Source organism: Muntiacus reevesi, chromosome 15, assembly GCF_963930625.1.
Source record: "Muntiacus reevesi chromosome 15, mMunRee1.1, whole genome shotgun sequence".
Classification (NCBI taxonomy): Eukaryota; Metazoa; Chordata; class Mammalia; order Artiodactyla; family Cervidae; genus Muntiacus; species Muntiacus reevesi.
The window spans coordinates 31,467,430-31,478,059 of NC_089263.1; the positions used below are offsets into that span (position 1 = coordinate 31,467,430).

General features: G+C 52.4%; 1 pseudogene; it reads right to left on the minus strand.

Moving 5' to 3' along the window:
* Positions 1 to 743: 743 nt before the first annotated feature.
* On the minus strand, positions 744 to 10,150 carry LOC136146951 (stress-induced-phosphoprotein 1-like; annotated as a pseudogene).
* Between the last annotated feature and the right edge of the window lie 480 nt (positions 10,151 to 10,630).

The window sequence follows — 10,630 nt, forward strand, 5'->3', positions numbered from 1 at the left end:
TACATCCATACATGACTACTGGAAAAACCATCACTTTGACTATATGGACCTTTGTTGGCAAAGTAATATCTCTGCTTTTAAATATGCTGTCTAGGTTTGTCATAACTTTTCTTCCAAGGAGCATATAAGTGATATCATATGTATTTGTCTTTCTCTTTCTGACTTCCTTTGCTTAGTATGATCATCTGTAGGTCCATCCATGTTGCTGTAAATGGTATTTTTTGATGACTGATTAAAATTTCATTATATATATGTAATATATACATATACACACACACACACACATATACCACATCTTTATCCACTCATCTGTTGATGGACATTTAGTTTGTCTCCATGTCTTGGCTATTGTGAACAGTTCTGCTTATGAACATAGGGGTATGTCTATCCTTTTTTTTGGACATGCTGTGTGGCATGTGAGGTTGTAGTTCCCTGACTAGAGATCAAACCCGTGCCCCCGGCAGTGGAAGCATGGAGTCCTCAGCACTGGACCACCAGGGAATTCCTATGCATGTGTCTTTTCTAATTATAGTTTTGTCAGGGTACATGCCCAGGAGTGGGATCGCTGGATCATATGGCAACTCTTGTTTTGTTTTGCATTTTTGAGGCACCTCCATAGTGTTTCCCACTGTGAATTGTGGCTGCACCGCCTTACATTCCTCGAGGCACTTCTGCGTCTGTTCCAGGATGACGCAGGGTCCCCTGTTATCTGCTGCACCTTAAGGTGGCCATGGCCCCTCACTTCACACCTTCACGCTGTCGTGTCGGTTGTCCTGGACCATCATGTAGCGTTGGTAACCATCTATCACCTCCTTTACAATTGAAGTCCAGGTTTGGTGCCTTCTGGTTGGACATTTGTGACCTGTGGGTAGTCTTTCGTCACTTTAACGGCAACCACTTTCCATGGAAAACCCTTGATGAAGGTTGGTTCTGGCTGAAGACAGTCTTCACAGTTCTTGACTGCCACCTACAACCACAGGAGTTTGCTAGTAGGCTGGATCACTGTACAATTTGTACACTGTACAATCACTGTACAATTTGGCATCGTTTGGGTTCTGTTTGATGGATTCTGTCTAAATGGTTCCTGGGCTGGGGAGAGTCCCTGTCCTGAAAATATTCACTGCCTTTGTTCTTCTCCTCTGAAGCCAACTCAGAGCTTATGGAGGCTCTTGCTCCTGCAGGATTTTCTCTTTCTGTTGGCACTCTTGTTTTAATTGGAGTGTAATTGCTTTACAATGTGTGTTAGTTTCTGCTGTACAACATTGTGAATGAGCCGTGTGTTTACATATATCCCCTCCCTCCAGAGCCTCCCTCCCACCCCACTCCCCATTCCACCTGTCTAGATCTTCACAGAGCCCCAAGCTGAGTCGTATTGACATATATGCCCTACGATATGTAAACTAGCGAGCCGGAAGCTGCTGGATAGCAGAGGGAGTTCAGTTCAGTGCTCCGCTGGCATTTTTGGAGCACACCTAGGATTCAGTGCTCTGCTGGAGACTTGTTGTGAAAATGGATGGCGTCCTGGTACTTTTCTTCTTTGAAATAAGAGTTGCCAATTCGAGCATAAGCTCTGGCCATCTGTTGATAGTCCTTCTGGCCCACTTTAGTGGTCTTCTCACAAAGCTCCCGGCATTCACCGGAGTCACCCTTTGCAAAGAACACGGCTGCTTGATTGGTCACATAAATCATGTTGGTGGAGTCCAGGCCTGTGGCTCTGTCATGGAGCTTCAAGGCTGTGTCAAAACCTTTCTCCTTATCAGCCCCTGGTTCTTTGTCTTTCAGTGCCTGCTGCCTCTCTGGAGAAGTCTTCTTCCTTGGGCTCTGTCTTGGTCTGCTTTTGGGAAGGAGGTGGTGGTGCAGATGTCGCAACTTCCTCCTCCTCAGGCATACTGCCCACATGGACTCTGAGGAGGACGCTGAGAGTAGGGTAGTCATGATCAGGGATTTTGGAGTTTTGTGTCCAGGTTGAATGGCTTGTTTCATAGTTGTTCTGTTAGTTCCTGGTAGGTAGGATCAGTGAGCTGTGTCCTTGTCCTGGGATCACCCTCCAGTTTCCAGGACAGATTGAGGGTATTGAAAGGGTTCATGCATTTCTTCTCTGCCAACCAAGCCTCCATGATCTGTAAACCTTCTTTGAGCTGAGGAATGTTTGTGTTATGTGAATGTTTACCTTATATTTTAAACCCTCCTCAGAGGTTTGCTTGGCTTCTTCAAATTAGTTTGAGAATTCAAGAGCCTCTAGTTTTCATGAATAGTCCTTGCCCCAATCAGGCTTGAAGTTAAGAGTTTTGCAATCATCCTCTGAGGGGGTTTCTATTGTCTGCTGCTTTCATTAATTCTTGGTCATGTTTTCTTGTCTCCTTCTGGGCCTAGTTGCCTTAGCTGTGTGCCAAACATTTTGAAAACATTAGCTTGTAAAATGTTTTGAGGATTAAGATAATGTTATCTTCCACCAGAGACAATTCCGTTTTCCTATCCCAGTGCCTGAATTCATGAGCAATTCAAGATCATTTTAATCCAATTTTATGAATTGAGACTGAAAACTGAGCTGCAGTTTATGTGAGATTTGGCTTACTTCCAGATCACCCTTACTCCCAGGGTATAGCCGTCCAGTGTTCCAAACCAATGGTCTATGGGTTTATAAGAACATATACAAACCTTACCCCAAACGTTGGCAGGTCCTGGACTTCAACTTTTGTCTCTATGGTAACCTAGAAGCTCTTCAAAGTACTGATCATCTTCTCAGCTACCTTTTTAGGATAGACAAACACCCCCATGGGAAATGCAGCTCCGAATGCTGAACCTTTTTTGTCTCCTTGTATCTTGGTCTAGGAATTCTTCACTGTTGTGTTGACTCTCTGATGCCTTCATGCAGATTTCTATTTCTCTGCAGCCAGCATTTTTATTAAAGGTAGACATTGTGCTGGTTTTCCAATTTTTTCTTTGGTTAATGGGATCCCCTTGTGGTTCAGCCAGTAAAGAATCCGCCTGCAATGCGGGAGACCTGGGTTCAATCCGTGGGTTTTGAAGATCACCTGGAGAAAAGGAAGGCTATCCACTCCAATATTCTGGCCTAGAGAGTGGGGTTGGGGAGCTAAGGCTACCCACTCCAATATTCTGGACTGTAAAGTCCATGGGATCTCAAAGAGTCGGACACGACTGAGCAACTTTCACTTCACTTCAATGGGCAATTCATAGTACCTACCCCTTGAGTCAGGAGCAAAAGCATGGAGTTGGAAATGTACCTGGAAAGAATGAGTGTTCCCATTTAGCCCAAGTGGAGGGTGCTTGTTGGGGAGACATAGAGAAGTATGAAGAAAGCAAAATCATGAAGGGCTAAGAGTGCCTAAAAGTGTGGGTTGCCTGGAAGGGATGTGTGCCCCCAAAGACTGCCCACTGCTCCCACTGAGTGAGCTCTGTTCATGTCAGCTGAGTCAGGTGCTGCCAAGTCAGAGAAGGGAGGCCAGGCATAGTTTCTATCCAATACAGGTGTAAAGTCAGGGCTAGGGCAATGAAAAATAGAAAACCCCAAATAACAGTGGCTTGAATAACATAGATATCTATTTCCCTCTCATACCAAACAAGTTTGGAGGTAGATAATCCACAACTGGTCAGATGACTTCAAGGATGTCTAGGACCTTCCTGTTTGCTTCACCATTTTGCATTTACAGTCTCTACTTCATGGTTCAAGAGTTTGAGTTTCACATTTCAGTCAGCAAGAAGGAGAATGACAAAGAGTAACACCTTTTCCTTTTGGGGATATCCCTTATGGTGCTCTGCAGTCCATGGGGTTGCAAAGAGTTGGACTGAGCAACTGAACTGAACGGAAATCATGGTGCTCTTATCCTATTGGCACGAACCAGACCACATGGTCACACCTACTACAAGAGAGGCTGGGATATGTAGTCTTTATTCTGGACCACCGCATGCCCAGCTAAGAATAAGGGATAGTTGGGAACTTCCCTGGCAGTCCAGTGGTTAAGACTCTGTCTTTCAATGAGGGGATGCAGGTTCAATCCATGGTTGGGGAGCTAAGATCCCACATGCCATGCCATATGACCAAAAAAGAAGAAAAAGAAGAAGGGATAGTATTCGTAATGAAAAATAGGAGGAGAAGTATTCGGGGACAACTAGTAGTCTGTGCCAGTGCCCTCCCCTTTGCTGTCCTGTCCAGGCCCTCTCCTCCAGGAAGCCTTCCCTGACATCTCCAACACTTACTAAGCCCCACTTCCTCTGCTGCACAGCTCAGAGTCTGGCCACTGTAAGAAAATTTTGAATAAGAAAAAAAATTACTAGATGTTTCCAGTGGAAACTATGCACTGTTTTGATTAAAACCATTATGACTGATAGCAATGCAAAATAATTGTTTATAATCAAGCAAATAAGAAAAAGTCAGTTTTACAAATTATTTATAAATCTACTTAAACATTTCTTTATTCCATATAAATTAAGGCTTCTTTGAATTCTCCTCTGAACTGGTCGTAATGTCTGCCTGGTTCCCTCATTAATACTGAATTAAACACAATCTTTAACATTTTTCATTCTGTATGAGAGCCATGATTTTCCTTTCATTCAACTTTCAACACCACACACAGCCTGACTTGGTAAGCGGGGGAATCCAGGCAGAGGTTCCAGCAGGAGAGAGGCCAGTCTGGGTAGAAAAACCCAGGAAAAATGGCATTAGGTGTCAGACCCCTGACCTTCCTTAGAGGATGCACCTTTGGAGATAAAGAGCAGGTCTGGGACCAGGTTTTCTACATGGGCACTGTTATTTCCTAGGGCAGAAGGACAGGTAGCAGGTGAGGCAAGCATGGGAGAGGCCGGCCAGAGGCAGGAAGGCAGTCAATTGGCCTGATTCAACTGGGATTTCTACTTGTCACTTGCTCCTGACAGGGGCTCACAGAGTGATTCTGACCCTGTCAACATGCTTGGAATAGGTGGGTTGACATCCTGGGTACCTGAGTGATGCAGTGATGGGCAGGGCTGTAAACCAAGACCCTGGGGGAGCCTGGGCTGGGTCCCAGAGGGAGCTGGGGAAGTGGAGGCTCTGGAAAGTGGCTGGACGGTGGGGAGGGGTCTGCCCTCCCTCCTGTGCATGAACTGAGTTAGCTGTAGAGCTTTGCTAAGGCTGTTCTCTTGGCCTGGACACCGTCCCTGGAAGCACAATGAAGTGGAAGGTGCCAGTTCTCTCAAACCGCCTCTCCTGTCCTTTCCCAGAGCTAGCACGTGGCCATCTCAGCAGCCATGGGCAGGGGTGGGAGTGGAGAGGGGCATGGGCTGGAGTTGGGCTGGGGAGTGGGCCAGGACAAAAGTCAGCCAGGCAGGAGAGTCAGAGGCTCATGGAGAATTGAGAATTCAGCAGAGGATGCAGGGGGCCCAGCCTTCTCCCACCCTTTTCCCTGTTCCTCCCGTTAGCCTCCTGTTCTGTCCTGGTCAAGTGGCCAGAGCTCTCAGGCCATCACAGCCCTTCTCTGAGGAGCAAAGTAACAGGGGATTAAGGTCTGGATGGGCAGGCACCTGCCAAAGGGCACATGAGTCATGCAAGCTGGTCCCCACCCCACCCTTACTCCTCAACTAGGGGATTGGGAACCCAGAAGAGACAGCCAGGAAGGGGAGGACCAGCTTCACACCCACCTTTGAAGCCGGAGAGGCCTTGCCTCCGGAAGGTACACAGGCAAAGCTGAGCATCCGCTGGCCACACTGCCGGTGTGTCTAGGCAAATGTCTGCCTGGTCAGTCCTGGGATGACCCGTCCTGTTTCTCCTCTTGGGCTCCCCCTCTTGCTCACTGCTGTACGGATCTCCAGGACTCTCTAGGTCTCCACACACCCTCTCTTTTGGTGCTGGACTAGGGTCATGGGATGACCCCCAGGAAGCCACTGCCCCCAGTGATCACAGAGAGGGCTCCCCTCTGTACTCAGCTGTGTTAGGGAGCAGGACATGGAGAGGGTGCAGAGCTCTTACACGGAACGGCAGACTATATAACCGGGCTAGGCTGTGGTCCTCTCAGGGCTGTGGAGCTGGGAGGAGGAGGGGAGGTCCTGATGGAGGGGCCTGAGCTGGCCCATGAGAAGAGGAATATTACCCAGCCCTTGGCTCCAGATCCTGCCCCAGAGGTTGTGAATCTTCTCAAAGTTCTTTTTTTGAAATCCTTGATCTGGGGCTGATTCCCACTCAGTTTATTTCGAGGATGAAGATAAGTTATTTCAGGTGTTGGGATGGCCTTCCTGTTGGAATGCAGGGAAAGAGCAGAGACAGCCCAGCTCTAGCGCAAGTTCCAGCACCGATGCTGATGCATATTGAGCCCCATCCCTGTGCATATCCTAAACCCTGATTCTAAACATAGCCCTGAGCCCCGATCTCTAGTTCTTAACTGAGCTTTCTCTGTGAGATTGTTCTCGATCAGCAAGGGGCTTGACGGGGGGAGAGAGCATGTCCTCATCTCCCACCCCTGGAGCCTGGGCCCAGAGCCCTTGCCCAGTGCTGTGGAGTGCTCCTCAGGCGCGTTTCTGTCCCTCACCCCTCTCCTGTTCCTGGGAGTGCCTGCTTTGACCATCACTGCTGAGCCAGCCTCTGTGCTGAGAGTCTAGTCCAGCCTGGCCTGGTGTGTGAGTGGCCTTCACTCTTGGACTGGAGCCATCAGAAACCAAACCTTCCTGGTCCTAAGGGTGCCTGGGAAGGGGGCGGCCCTGCCCGTCTAGGCGGAGGTTGGGGTTGCTGCACTCAGCATCTCCTTTGTGGAACACTGACATCTCCCAAGACAGAGGCTTCCTGGCATCACCAGGTAAGACCTGGGCATCTTGGGTGCACAGGCAAGGGGGATGGAATGGGGGTGTCAGAGTGGGTGTCAGGTGCCTGGCCTGGGGGATGGGGTCATGGGCCAGAATTTAGACCTGTGGAAGGGCAGGTGGGAGAATGGGGGCCGTGAAACTAGGCCTGGAGGCAGGAGTTGTCAAAGAACAAAGCCTGCGCTTAGGAGGACATCCACCCCAGAGCCTGGGGGGCCTGGACCCTTAACCTCCTCATGCAGAAGGGGTTGGGTGCAGATGGCTGTCTCTGGGTATGTGGACACAGTAGCTTGGGTTTACAAAGCAGTTGAGCTGTGGTTGAACGGCAGGAAAAGGGCTGGGCTGGGGCGTTTGCCTGATCCTGGGATGATATATGTGTTAGGGTGGTGTTGGGTCATGGGGGAATTTTTCCCTTAGAAAGGGGAAGGGGTGTATTCAGTTAGGAGTTGCTGGTTGGTGGCTAGAGGCAGGCAAGGAGGGCAGGAGTTTCTGATCTAATTTCCTGCTGTGAAGGGTTCTAGGGATTACCTCCCCTTGAGGGGTTTCTGCAGCCAACCTGTCCTGAGTGACCTGGGAAGGATCTTGGACCCCCCTGGAGGTCACACACAAGCCAGGAGCCTTGTGGGAGAGGCTTTGAAAGAGCTGAGAACCTCCTACGGCTGCCAGGTGTAGGGAGAGGTGTGGAGCATGGTCCGAGCCCCAAGCCTAACTGGCTCCCACGAAGGCACCAGACCCCTGCCCTTCCTGCCCTCAGTAACTCAAAGCTTCTTAGGGCCACCCTCTTCCTTCTCCTCCTGTGTCTTCAGGGGTGAGGGGAGGAAGGAGGTAGTGAGAGGAAAGCAGGACTGACCACAGCAAGGACCAGTAGGAGGCTCTGGGTCTGCCCAGAATGCTGGGTCTGCAGGGGAACCTGGGGAGAACCCTTGACCTAAAGCCCATCCACCTCCACATCCAACATCCCCAGTCCAGACCTCTGGCCAGGATTCCATGTGGGCCCAGAGTAGGGGGCATGATGGGGACTATTCTCTGATCTGCTCTCCTCCAGGCTCCCCTCCTAGCTTGATGGGGTGGGAGCTGGGGCAGGGAACGGGCATCACTGCCCTCCGCTAAGTCCCATCCCACCTGGACACCTCAGGACTCCCACCACAGTTACCACCTCCACCGGCATCACAAATCTGCCATGACTGCCACTGTCGCCACAGCCTCCCCCACCCCACCATCAGCACCACTAATACCCCTCCCACCCCTACCCAGATCATTGCCACCACTGAGACCCTCACCACCTCCATGAAGACCACCCCACCCCTAGACCGGACAGAGCTTTTCACTCTTCAATAGATGCTCAAGCCTATAACCTCTTAGGTGGTGGCGCTGGCACACACAGTCCCCATTCAACACAGCCTGCCGCCCAAGGGGAAAAGGGCTTTGCTGGAGGACATGGGGACTTGCGCCTGAGCTGCAGGGCAGGGCTGTGGAAAGAAGCCAGGCAGACGCAGCTCAGGGCATAGCTGGAGGCTTCGGCTGACCAGAGCTCACGGCTGGGCAGCACTTCTTTCCTGAAGGGAGACCTGGAGGGAATCTTCCACCTGCCTCCTCCCATCTGGTTCTGGGCTTGGCAGCCTGAGCAGGAGCTCTCAGCATGGCTGGGCAGTGGCTTCCATCTGCTGGGATTCTCCTGGCTGGTAAGTGGGGGTGTGGTCCCTGGGGGGCCCATACCAGACCCCACTGGCTTGCTTTGGGGACTCCCATGGCTCCCACGTCAGGGCTGGCCTTCCTTATCTTCATGTCAACCTGGCTTTGTCAGCTCAGAGGATCCTGAGACGGGGCCACGATCCCCACCTCGGTCCCCCAGGCTTGGGTCTCCTCAGGGGCACTCAGTGTCACTCACAGGGGAACCTGGCATTGGGCTGGCCCCAAGGGGCTCAGTGCACCCTTGCAGCCAGAGGTAGCATTATGGCTTTCCGAAATGGGGCCCTCCCCATCCCTCACCCCTTTCAGCCCTCAAGCATCCTGGGTTCTGGAAATGTGATGAGGTGATTGCCTCGTTCCCTTGCTGGAGGCTGAACAGCACTTGCCAGCCCCCTCCAGCATCCTGGGTCTCACCAGAAAGGACTTCCCTTGGGACGGGGTCCTGCTACGGGGTGGAAGAAAAGAGTGGGACCCTTGAGGTATACCCTCTTACCCTCACAGTCCCCCTTTCTGGTGGCAGGGTAGAGTTGCCCTGTCTCTGGTGGGCTTGGATCAGAGAGGGGAGATTTCTCTGGAGGTAGACCAGTGGTTCGGGGCAGAGCCAGGGCCAGGGTTTGGGTCTCCTTGGGTCCCCTAAAGGAGGGAGGTGGCAGGGAGGGCAGGCACCTGAGACTGTGGGCCAGTTCCCAGCCCACTGAGTGGCTGTTAGAAAAGGCCTCTCCTAAAAAAAAGAAAAGAAAAGAAAAGGCCTCTCCTGGTTTGCAGCTGCCCTGGTGGTCTCGGCTCCTGCCTTGCCCCTTCCTCCGGCTCATGAAGACCTGGGCCCATCTCCCTGGACCTCTGGCACATCTGCTTTGCAAGGTGGCAGCAAGAAGATACTCCTCCCATCATTAAACCGCTTGGTGCCGGTTCCTGCAGGGGTCTTTCCCTCAGCCGAGAAGTCAGGGGAGGCTCCTGGCAGGAGGGCAAGAGGCCTTTTCCCAGAGGCCCCTGCGGACCAGCAAGGTCTCCTAGGCGTCCTCCTGGACTTGCAGCTCCTCCCGAACCAGCCTTCCCCTTTGGGACCCTCTGGCGCCCCAGGAGGGGCCACACACAGACCAGCTCCATCCTCAGTGGCTGAGCCTGTAGCCTACAGCACCCCCAAGTCCCGGCCAGTGTCCCATGTGGCTGCTCCTGGAGATGGAGAGGAGATCTTGGTCCCTGGGTCTCCGGAGAGGGCTGTCACATCACCACTGCAGGCTTCTCCCCAAGTGCAGTCCCAGCCCGTGAGCAGGCACCTCTTGAACCCCAAGGTCTGGACACTGTCTGCATCAGGGGCCAGCAACTTCAGGCCAGGGAACGCCCCACTTCTGATGTTGGCTCCAAGGGTCCCAGAGAAGGCCGTGTCCTCAGCACCCCAGGGCCCGCTTGCATTTCCATCGATCAGTCACGTGTTGGCTGCCACAGAGCCACTTCCTCCTGTAGCAACAGTGCAGTCAGTGCTGGACATGGCCTCTGCAGCCCTCACAGTGGCCTCAGGCTCCCCCAGAAATGGTCTGGCATCCAGTCTGGGCCTGAGTCCTTCAGTGTCGCCATTGCTCTCAACAGTACCCTCTTCACCGTTGTCATCAGCATTACTGCCACGATCATACCCACTCACATCCCCATCACCCACACTGGCATCACTGTCACCCATCGTGGGCCCAGGTTCCCCCTTCACCGCCAGAGCCAGAACCTCCCAGGACGCTTCTGCATCTGTGCTCCCCCACACAAGCACAGGCCGTCTCTTCAATGTTTCCAGATTTCCACCTGCCCAGCCACTTCCAGCGGTTACAGGGATGGCTGCTCTTCAGCGGACAGTCCAGCCTAGGCCATTGGTCCCTGCTAGCGCAGCCTCCGTGGCCACCCTCTCCCTCAGATGTGCCCTTGGCCTTCCTGCTGGCTGCCCCAGAGTCCCTGGAGGTGTGGCCTCCCCCCAGTCGTCTTCCCTGTCTCGTCCCCGCCAGACTGTCTCATGGCAGGACTCGAGATCCCCCTCCCCACGACCCAGCCGTGTGACTCACTTTGTGACCTTCAGGATCACCAACGAAGCCTCGGTGGTAGCACTTGGGAACCCTGCCTCCCCGGAGTACCAGCTGCTGAAGGACAGCATCCGACATCAGGTGCGGGCTGCTTC